Below are 9,168 nucleotides of genomic sequence, written 5' to 3' on the forward strand. Positions count from 1 at the left end.
GCTCTCCCTGGGCCTCGCGGGCCACGGCGGTGGGGAGGCCGACGCGCCACGTGGCGGCAGGAGGTTAGCGGCGGGCTGCGTCTGGCGCGGGCGGACGTTGTCCGGCGGCGGCGCAAGCGGATTTTAGGGTTAGGGGGGAGAGGAGACCCGGGATTGTCGGGAGGGGATCTATTTATAGGCGTAGAGGGAGCTAGGAAGCTCCAAATGAGGTGCGGTTTGCGGCCACGCGATCGTGATCGAACGATCTAGATTATAGGAGAGTTTTAGATGGGGTTTGGGCCACTTTGGAAGGGTGTTGGGCTGAAACACACACAAGGCCTTTTCGGTCCCTCGGTTAACCATTGGAGTATCAAACGAAGTCCAAATGGCACGAAACTTGACAGGCGGTCTACCGGTGGTAAACCAAGACCGCATGACAAGTCTCGGTCCAATCCAAAAACGTTTAACCCTCACACACGAAAAGAGGTAGAAAGGACCACCGGAGGACATAGGAGCGCCGGAATGCAAAACGGACAATGGGGACAATGCTCAGATGCATGAGACGAACACGTATGCAATTGCAATGCACATGATGACATCATATGAGATTCATGACAAAGACAAAAACACACGGAGACAAAAACCCGACAACGGAGAAATAAAAATAACTTAGGCCGGAAACGGCAAGAGTTGGGGTACAGATAAGGTAAATTACATCCGGGGTATTACAAACATAGTGATGTTCACCATTGAAAACTACTCCATCACATGTGATGATCGAACATGGTTTAGTTGATATGGATCACGTGATCATTTAGATGACTAGAGGGATGTCTATCTAAGTGGGAGTTCTTAAGTAATATGATTAATTGAAATTTAATTTATCATGAACTTAGTCCTTCTAGTTTTTGCATATCTTTGTTATTGTAGATCAATGGCCCGTGCTACCGTTCCCTTGAATTTTAATGCGTTCCTAGAGAAAGCTAAGTTGAAAGATGAAGGTAGCAACTACACAGACTGGGTCCGTAACTTGAGGATTATCCTCATTGTCACATCCCTAGCCTCTGGTGCTGCCTGGTGTGTGCATCATGTTTAAATTCTGAAATTTGAACTGAGGGAAATTGGAAGCCTCAAAACCCTAAATAAAGAGGGGCAAGAAACCCTAAAATTGCAATCAGTAAATCCAAAATGCCCTAGAAATAGCTCTGACAATTTTGGCAAGAGTTATAAATCAAACCAAAATTTTGGGACATTTCTAAGGAATTATTGGGCTCTGATTTTTAAATTAATATTTTATTTGAATTTGGAGTTATATTCATAATATATAATGAATATATTTTCAAATGACCTGAGATATTTTTTTGTATATGTGGAGAAGTCCATTAAGTGACTTAAAAATATCCAGGGGAGTTTTGGCACTGTTTTCAAATTCTGTTTGAATTAAAATTCAGTGCCAATTAAATAAAACAGAACAGAAATAGGACAAACAGAGAGAGGGAGAGAAACCTTACCTGGCGCTCACCTGGTAGCCCACCTGGCCCAGCTTCCCCAACGGCCCAGCCCACCGCCGCCCCCCCTCCCCTGTCGTCTTCCTCCCTGCCAGGAGGACGGACACCGCGACGCCGCCGCGCGCGCCACCTCCACCCTGCTCGGCCACCTCCTGCTTCCCCCGGTCTCCCTAGCGACGCCACGACGACGCCTCGTGTCCCCTCGCTCCTCTTCCTCCCTCGCTGCTCCCTCTCTCTTCCCCGAACACTCTCCCCCTCCTCTGTTCTCCTCACCCGAACGGAGCCGCCGCCACCGACGAGAGCCACCGTGGCTACCGGCCACCCCACGGCTCACCGACGCCCCAGGAAGCTCCGCCGGTCCTCCCTCTACCTCCTCAACGAGCCACGAGGCCCCGGACGTGCCGCAACACCGCCCTCGATGTCTTCTTCAACCTCGGGACCGCCGGCCATCTTCGTCAAATTCGTCGGCTCCGGACCGCCCCCGACCTCGCCGAGCGTCCCCTCGTCATCGCCGTGAGCCACTGACCTTCTCCCCTAACTCAGCATGCTCTCCTTCGTGCCGTAGCGCCGTTCCCCACGAGCTCCGAAGCCACCGTCCGCCATTGCTGCTGCACGCATAGCCTCCGTGCTCCCCTGGCCTCACTGAGCTGCTCTTAGTGCTCCCCATGTATAGCAGGTGCTGCCCAGCCTCTCCATTTGCTCACTGATGCACCGTAGCGACGCGCCCGAGCACCACCGAACACCATCGCCGCCAAAGCTCGTCGCCGGCATGAGTTCCGGCGACCCCACGACCTCCCACTTGGTCCTCTGGATGCGCGAGAGCAAGGGCCATCCCCTGGTGCCCTCAACGCGCCAAACTGACGCCTCTAGCGCAAGTCCGACGTGCCCCCGCCGTGTTCTGTGGCCGCCGTCGGCTGGTCTCCGGCGTGCTGACGTGGCGTCGTCGTTAGGGGCTAATGACCCTGCTAATTAACCCTGTGACACCGACAGCAGGGCCCCACCTGCTAATTAATCATAGATTAGTTTCTGTTTAGTTTTTAACTAATCCTAGTGGCCCCACGCGTCAGCTTTGACTAAGCTGACGTGGCTGTTGACTGGGCCCACATGTCAGCGACACTAATCAGCCCCAGTCACTGACCAGTGGACCCCACTGGTCAGGTTTGACCTGAACCTGCCCTGTTGACCTGATGACGTCAAGGTGATGTCATGCTGACGCATTAAATGATTTTCTGGATTTAAAATAAATCAGAAAATCCAGAAAATGGTATAAACTTCTAAAATTCATAGAAATTCAACTGTAACTCCAAATTAAATAATTTATATATGAAAAATTATCAGAAAAATTCAAGGAATCCATCTATACCATTTTCATGCATGTTAGAACAACTTATCACTACTGTTTAGGGCAAATAAAGTGAATGACATTTAAATAACCACATATGGAGTTTGAATTTGAATCTTGGATTCAAACCAACTTCATTTAATCTGGTTTTAGGTGCATTAGCCCAAAACACATTCATATTGCCATGTCATAGCATGCATCATATTGTGCATTGCATTGATTGTGTTCCTTTCTGTGTTGCCGGTATTTGTCCCCTCTCGATAGACGTGATACCGATGATGTGATCGTTGACACCGATGAAGAGCTATATTATCTTCAGAAGTGCCAGGCAAGCAAAACCCCCTTGTTCATTCCGATAAAATCCCACTCTCTCGCTCCTGCTCTCTATTACTGCATTAGAACAACAACGATTCAACTGTTACTTGCTGCGGTAGCTGAACCCCTTTATCCTTTGCATGACCTGTCATTGCCACAGTAAATAGATGAAACCCACTAGCATGAGTAGGAGTTGTTTGAGCCCTGTTGTGCCTACTCATTCATGCTTGTTTGTCATGCCTGCTACTGCTTAGAGTTGAGTCGGGTCTGATTCATCGGGGATGAATCAAAGGTGTGTGAACATGTCCTACTGTGTGTGAGCTAAGTGTGTGAACACGATTTGGTAAAGGTAGCGGTGAGAGGCCATGTAGGAGTACATGGTGGGTTGTCTCATTGCAGCCGTCCTCAGGAACTGAGTTCTGTGTTTGTGATCCATGACCAGTTACTACCACACATTGGGTTCCGGTAACTCGACCCCTCTCGGCTTATTAATCAACATGATCTCTGTCCAGGAGTTGCAACTAGTTTCTGGTGTTTGTAGGTAGTGTTAGTAGTCTACCAAGTGGCACCCGGTACAGGTGGGCTTGGGACAGACTAGGCACAGTGGCCCGGTGTACCAAGTGGCACCCGGTTGGTGGGCTTGGGAACCCTGCACACATCGTTTGGGGCCGTAAGCGACACCCCGGCCGGATCTCCTTGCGGATGGAACCCGAATAGGCGATAAACCTGGACCAGAGACTTGTTCGGTTAGTCAGGTCGTGGCCGACTCCCTCGCCCGGCTTCCGCTTGAAGGTTGCCGAGGTACATGACGTGTACAGGGCGGTAAGTGGCGAGAGCGTGTGTGAAGAAGTACACCCCTGCAGGGTTATCATCATCTATTCGAATAGCCGGATTCCTCGGATATGGAAACTTGGACCCCTTGTACAGTTCATAGACAAGTGAAAGTGGATACTCTAAAATACGCAAGATAAGCGTGAGTGCTATGGATGGCGTTCTCGTAGGGAGACGGGAGCGGATCCATAGTGGTGTATTGATATGGTGAATATGTGGACTCGTGTGCGCCACCTCAAAAGAGTTACTTGCAGTCGTAGTTCAGGTTAGCCACCGAGTCAAAGCTGGCTTGCTGCAGTCAAACTCCACCATCCCGTTTGCTGATAATGATGCATATGTAGATAGATCTGATGTAAGTCTTGCTGGGTACATTTGTACTCACGTTTGCCTATTTTATGTTTTTGCAGAGAGACTTCAGTCTCACTAGTAGTTCCACGTGGACTTCGACGTTTAGCTTGTTACCTCAGCTACGATCTTGTGCGCTCGGCAGGATCTGGTAGATAGTTAGGCTTCTTAGCCTTTTTCATTTATAGATGTCTGTACTCAGACATGATAGCTTCCGCTTGTGCTTTGACTTGTATGCTCTGAGTGTTGGGTCATGAGACCCATGATTGTAATATCTCGCTCCTCGGAGCCTTTTGAATATAAACTACTGAGTCGTAGAGTCATTTTGTGATGCCATGTTGTATTGCACATATCGAGCATATTGTGTGTATGTTATTGAAATGCTTGGTATGTGTGGGATCTGACTATCTAGTTGTTTATCTTTAGTAGCCTCTCTTACCGGGAAATGTCTCCTAGTGTTTCCACCGAGCCATGGTAGCTTGCTACTGCTCCGGATCACTTAGGCTGGCCGGCATGTGTCCTTCTTCGTTCCTGTGTCTGCCCCTTCGGGGAAATGTCACGCGGTGAATACCAGAGTCCTGTTAGCCCGCTACAGCCCGGTTCACCGGAGTCCTGCTAGCCCAGTGCTACAGCCTGGATTCACTCGCTGATGACCGACACGTTCGATGCTGGGTCATGGATGCCTGTCCCTGTAAGTTTGTGCCACTTTGGGTTTACGACTAGCCATGTCAGCCCGGGCTCCTTATCATATAGATGCTAGCGACACTGTCATATACGTGTGCCAAAAGGCGCAAACGGTCCCGGGTAAAGGTAAGGCGACACCCGTGGGAATACCGTGCGTGAGGCCGCAAAGTGATATGAGGTGTTACATGCTAGATCGATGTGGCATTGAGTCGGGGTCCTGACAGCGTTGGTATCAGAGCTTGACTGCCTGTAGGATTATCAAGCCAAACTGGTCGAAGTTGAGTCTAGAAATGCTTTAGTTATATGTAAGGGAATTGATTGTGGGATGGAACGTAAGGCTCTTTTTACTCCTTATACCTTATGCCCTTCTGATCTGAGTCATCTTATCTTTCCTACGGGGATTAAGAACTAGGCTATCTCTTCTTTCTATCAGGATCACGTGTTACTAATCCGTAGACTTATAAGATTGTTGGATTTAAGCTTGAGTTCAGTTTCTACTACTTCCGTACGTTAACTGTTGATCTCGAAACCTTGATATTGTGTTTCTGAGTGGTTATGCCACCATTTTTGTGAATGTCTCAAATCTTTTCTGAGCATTTACAGCCGTTATGCTGTCCGAGTCATCCCAGGTTTCTAAATAGTCGGATGCATTTGCAAATCCCTTCCTCCTGTTTCCGATGTGCCTTTGGTCAGATTAATCACACAAATCAGTGAGTTGAGGTACTTTATTGCCTTGACATATATGTTGGAGCTAGTATTATGACCCTAGGTGTCTTAGGGGATCATCTAGTAATTTAGCCATGATTTGTGTTCCCAGTGTGATGATTCTGGCCATCATTCTCGAAAGCATCCCGTGATGCTACTTAGTAGTAGGTATTCTATTCCTGGGTTCTTGAACCCGAGATTCACTCTACTTACTTCATGTTGATAGTAATTGCTAGCGCCTTTAGGATATTAGTAACCTTTGCGATAGTCCTTGAAGTCCGTGGTATCTTCTTCTTCCAAATACCATGAACCACTTACGGCAAAAGTTTGTTGGATCAAAAGATCACAACAGGAGTGCTCTCGATGGGTTCTCCATTCATAATTGTGACTCTGCCAGTTCTACCTTTCTGCATGGATTGTCCGGAAGAAATATGTCGAACTCGTTCGACATGCTAATCCATGCATCCACAACTCAGAAAATCTTATGTTCTTTTGAGTTGTCCCTCTTTAGTTGTCTTCTGACCCTCGTCTATCAATTGATAGTCAAGAGTATGTGTGCAATCGTTCATCGATGCCTATTATTCTTGTGGTCCGTCAAGCCATTCTATTCCAGAATGACTAGGAGAAACAAACTCCAGTACCTCTTCCATATCCAGGATTGGGTCAAAGAAGTTGTGCTCCGCAGATCAAATTGCTAATCCAGCTTTTGTTCTGTTCTACCTTGGAGTATTACCATCTTTATATCGGGATTGTTATAGGAATTGCACACCATCCTATGAACTCTTGGTACAGTGATACTTCTTGCCATCATTAGTCATTCCTCGGTCTTCGTGTTGATGCAACCGGAATACCGACAAATGAATTGTGATGTGTGAAATCAATACGCCTAGCAACCTCGTTGTTGGGTAGTTAAAGGACAATAATTTCATCCTTAGTGTGTTGGTTATTGAATCATCATTCTAAGATTGATCGTGCTACCTAGTCCATTCTCCTGGTTCACTCCTCGATCGATGAGTTAGGGTTATTTCAAATCCTTGCTCTATTGATCATATCGTCTTGCCCTGAAAAGCAAGATTGTTCTCGAGCTTAGTAACATACCGGTGGTTCGTGATTTTCTGAATATCTTCTCAGAAGTATTACCAGGTTGTCACCTGACCGCTATGTTGAGCTCGTGATCAAGTTGGTTTCTTGTGAACCACCTTCTCTCCAAGAGTCGGTGTTAGATATCCCTGAGCTAGTTGGTTAAGCTAAACGACAACTTGGAGGGTTGGAAGATAAAAGCTTGCCTGACTTAGTTCGTTCCAAAGGGATATTCTTGTGTAGTGTGTATTGAAGAAAGATGATATCTTCATCGATTGGTCCATGTGATCAGTTGCTGGACCTATTGTCTTATCAATCCTTTGATTTGAGTGTGGGCTATCGTCAAATCAAGTCAGAACCAACGATGTTCGTAATGTTGTCTTACTCGTGGTTGATCCCTCGAGCATACACCATTATATCTTTTGGGTCTGATCAATGCTATCACCGTGTTCACATGATGGTGGAAGTCCAGTGATATGGAAATTCCGATGAGTTGTTGTTGAGCCCATTGACAAAATCCTTATCTCCTCCATGATTTTGTTAAACATTAAGCTAGTGTTAGAAACTTGTGTAAGCATTATCTTCATGACTCGTTCGTGAAGAATATGTTTGGACAAAAGAAGTGAGTCCCTCTAAATTCATGTGCACTTGATGTAAGTTGCCGCCATGAATTTGAGAAGGCTTGTTTTACCTCCTTTGGAATCATCCCAAGTCGGTCATGCACGTGCGAAGAATTCTGTGGTCTGTTAGACTGATCATCTTCATTCCATATGTATATCCTAGCACACCAAGCCACTGATTAACTTGTTCAAGGAAAAGAAGTCTATGCTTGGGATCTAATCCATGGACTTGCGTAAAGACTTCGATATCCTCGATGATGGCTCCCAACCAGAACTCGGTAGTGTTTTATTGTAAGACTACCATGTGGGCATGCTTGTCTGGAACAACGTGTTCACATGTTTGTAGCAGAACCAGCTCATGTTTTGGAGCTTGCTATCGTAGTTCATTTTCTGAGAATCTCGCAACGTCATCTCGTCGATTTGTGTTGCAAACTTTCATTTTTCTCCCTAGACTCGATAAGTCTGGAATATCCTGACACCAACCAGATCTGAGTCTCAGGCAGATATGATGGTTGGAACATTTCCCAAGAACTATAATATTGGTCCCTCGATAGCCGGTAAAGTGGATGTCATGGCCAACACACCCAGCCGGAAGATCTATTATTGTAGTATCTTGACTGAAGAAGCTGGCCACCTCCCCATAAGGATTTCGTAGGATTTACCTCCGTAACTGTTCCTTATGGATTCTATTGCTCCCGAAGTCCGACCTTTACCTGATGTTCTAGTTATCAAACCATATCTATGAATGGGATACACTAGCACGTCAAGGAGAACATTAGAAGTCGAGTGCTAAATGTCTCTCGGTCGATCATCCAGATTTTATTTCCTTGGCCCCGCCAAGGGTGAAATCTGAGAAAGTGTTATCTTCCTATGCATCTGCATCGTCCATCGTTGTTCATCATGGTGGTATGTTGTGTTGCCAGGATCCTTGACACGGATGTTGGTAAAACCTTGATGAATATGGAATGCTCAAGTTCTTGAGAGCATGCACAAGCGCTAGGTGTTATCATCGGCACTAACTGGGTTTGCTCTCAGTTTCCTCGGCAATGCTATGATCTTTTCAAACAGTGAATTCACTCTCTGTTGTTGGGTTCTTCCCCAGTTACCAGAATCATTCCCAGCATTTGCATTTTGTTCCTAGCTTGCACCGCCAATGTGCCATTCTACCATGGGTCTCTTCCATCTCCGGTGATAAGCAAATTCATCCATTACGTTGTCTTCAACAAGGTAATCCACATCATCCAAGTCCAAGTATGCCATTCTACCGACCCCGCCAATCAATTGATGTGATTTGCCTTAGGCTGATATAGAGAGTCTCAATGATATCTATATCAAAGGTAATTCTTTTTGCCACTTAAGATAATAATCTACGAATCACCCTTCTCCAGGATGTTTCGTCGTGGTATCATGGCAATTCAACTCCTCGCTACGTTGACAACCGATCGCCACATTCTTAAGTCCGGAATTGTTGTCTACCTAGTGAACCTCGTCACCTGCTCCACTCCATCCCTCTAGAGGTATGCTTCGTCTCTCAGCTCGAGAGATGTTGCTATGTCACATTCCGGGAGTTAATCCTGAGTTGTTCGACCTTCGAGAAGACCGATCCTTCCAGAGTTTTCCTTTCCTCTTCTTGTCATGATTGGCTGGAGTTCTCAGAGCAAGACGACAAGACAAAGATGGTGTTCAAATCAACGTTCATTTGAAGTGCAACCTGGATCATGAAGATTGTACTAGTTTGCGTTTCCCCTTCATCCTACCC

The sequence above is a fragment of the Triticum dicoccoides genome, chromosome 7A (genome assembly GCF_002162155.2).
Source record: "Triticum dicoccoides isolate Atlit2015 ecotype Zavitan chromosome 7A, WEW_v2.0, whole genome shotgun sequence".
Taxonomy (NCBI): domain Eukaryota; kingdom Viridiplantae; phylum Streptophyta; class Magnoliopsida; order Poales; family Poaceae; genus Triticum; species Triticum dicoccoides.